This window comes from Aristolochia californica, unplaced genomic scaffold (assembly GCF_029961685.1).
Source record: "Aristolochia californica isolate CCGP_79_NKW_82.1479 unplaced genomic scaffold, dmAriCali1.0.hap1 SCAF_10, whole genome shotgun sequence".
Taxonomy (NCBI): domain Eukaryota; kingdom Viridiplantae; phylum Streptophyta; class Magnoliopsida; order Piperales; family Aristolochiaceae; genus Aristolochia; species Aristolochia californica.
Genome location: NW_027181771.1, coordinates 18,190,234 through 18,192,358, shown reverse-complemented (window position 1 = coordinate 18,192,358; position 2,125 = coordinate 18,190,234). Strand labels below are relative to the sequence as shown.

The 2,125-nt window shown below is 42.5% G+C and overlaps 1 non-coding gene across 1 annotated transcript; it reads right to left on the bottom strand.

The window, feature by feature from the left end:
* Window positions 1-213: 213 nt before the first annotated feature.
* Window positions 214-320, bottom strand: LOC137943288 (small nucleolar RNA R71). Its single transcript, XR_011110626.1, has one exon. It is a non-coding gene; the product is annotated as a small nucleolar RNA R71 (small nucleolar RNA).
* Between the last annotated feature and the right edge of the window lie 1,805 nt (window positions 321-2,125).

The following is a 2,125-nucleotide window of genomic DNA, read 5'->3' as shown; positions in this document are numbered from 1 at the left end:
GACCCTTATTACCACATCAAGGAATTCTTAGATATCTATGCGACTTTCAAATTCCAGAATTTCTCAGATGACTCTATCCGGTTAAGACTTTTTCCATTTTCACTTAAGGATAAGGCCAAGTCTTGGCTTAATTCCTTGGAGGTGGGCAGCATTACTTCGGACAAATTAGTCACAAAATTTTTGTCCAAGTACTTTCCCATTCAGAGAACTACAGCCCTCAGGAGAGAAATCTCCAACTTTATGCAGCAGGAGGGTGAACACTTTTATGAGGCTTGGGAGAAATGGAAGGATTTGATCCGTAGGTGTCCGCATCATGGGTTTGAGAAATGGCATTTAGTGCAATACTTTTATCAAGGTCTTACACCCCAAGTTAGATCCATGGTAGATGCAACGAGTGGTGGGAGTTTGATGGGTAAGAATGCTAGTGAGGCGTGGGACTTCTTTGAAATGTTGAGTGATCAATCTCAGCAATGGGGTTCGTCATTTAATGTTGATAGGAGATCCCACGAAGCCAAAAGAGGGGGTCTCTATGAGGTTAGTGAAACACCCATGCTCATGGCCAAGATTGAGGGGTTGACTAGAAAAATTGATGCCCTTATGGTGTCCAAGAGTTCACCTGCTCCTAACCCATCTACTGTCTGTGCCATATGCTCTAGTTCATCTCATCCCACACAAATGTGTCCATCTAGTTCATCCTACCCGGAGCTCATTGAGGACTTGAATGCAGTTCAGAATTTTCATAGACCAAACCGGAAAGATCCTTTTTCAAAAATATATTATTCGGGTTGGGCTAGGCACCCAAATTTCTCATGGTCCAAGGGCCCACAGGTTGGGGGTCCTCTAGGGTTTACTCAACCCCAAGCTCCGTGCGCACACTTCACTCAACAACCATTGATTCCACAAGAACCTTCACTAGAGGATACACTTCAATTATTCATGCAGAATACATAGTCCTCCATTGCTAAACTTGAAATGCAAGTGAGTCAGTTGGCCAGCCACATGAGTGAACAAGCACAAAATAGAATCCCGAGTCAAACCATTCCTAACCCCAAAAGCACATATGAGAGTGGGTCGAATTCCAATCCCCACCACGAGCAAGCCAAAGCCATAACCACCCTTAGGAGTGGTCGTGAGTTGAACAATGGGGTAGGGACCACTAAGTCTAAGGAGTCAAAGAATGACAATGGGGACACATCATTGAGTGAAGAACCTTCAAGTTCTCCACCAACAGCGAGGCAGATCCCTAACCAAGTCCCACCAGCTCCTTATCCGCAGAGGGTATCGGGCCCACCTAGGATAGGAGATAGCATGCATGAAACCTTGGAATTGTTTAGTAAGGTTCACATTAACATTCCACTTCTTGTAGCTATTAGGCAAGTTCCTGCTTATGCTCGATTTTTGAAAGACCTTTGTACACAGAAGAGAAAACAACATGTTAACAAAAAGGTCTTTCTTACTGAGAATGTAAGCTCAATTCTGAAGCACAACACTCCTTCTAAAGTTAGAGATCCTGGATGCCCCACAATTTCATGTGTCATTGGTGAACATACCATCCAGAGAGCTCTTCTTGACTTAGGGGCAAGTGTGAATTTGCTTTCTTTCTTTGTGTACCAGCATTTAGGTTTGGGGGAATTGAAGCGTACCCTCATCACACTTCAACTAGTTGACCGTTCTATCAAGATACCACGAGGAATAGTTGAAGATGTTTTGATAAAAGTGGACAAATTTTTGTTCCCGGTTGATTTCATTGTTCTTGATACAGAACCAGTAGTCAATGTGACCAACCAAATTCCTGTCATCCTAGGATGTCCCTTCTTAGCCACATCTAATGCTGTCATTCATTTTAAAAGTGGTGAGTTGGAGTTGTCTTTTGGAAATTTTAAGGTCTCGTTGAATGTGTTTAATGTCGGGCACCTTCTACTTGAGTCTGATGATCTGAGTCCTGCTTTTAAGATAGAGACTGTTATGATTAATGACTAATCCACTCTTGAATCTTTTGATTCTTACATAACATCATTAGACATGGACTATTTTGATGAGTAGACATATTTCCGAGAGGTTGACTCTTTATTCAGTTCTGTACCTCTATTGGAGGAAGCTAATGAGGTTGTCACAACTGATCATC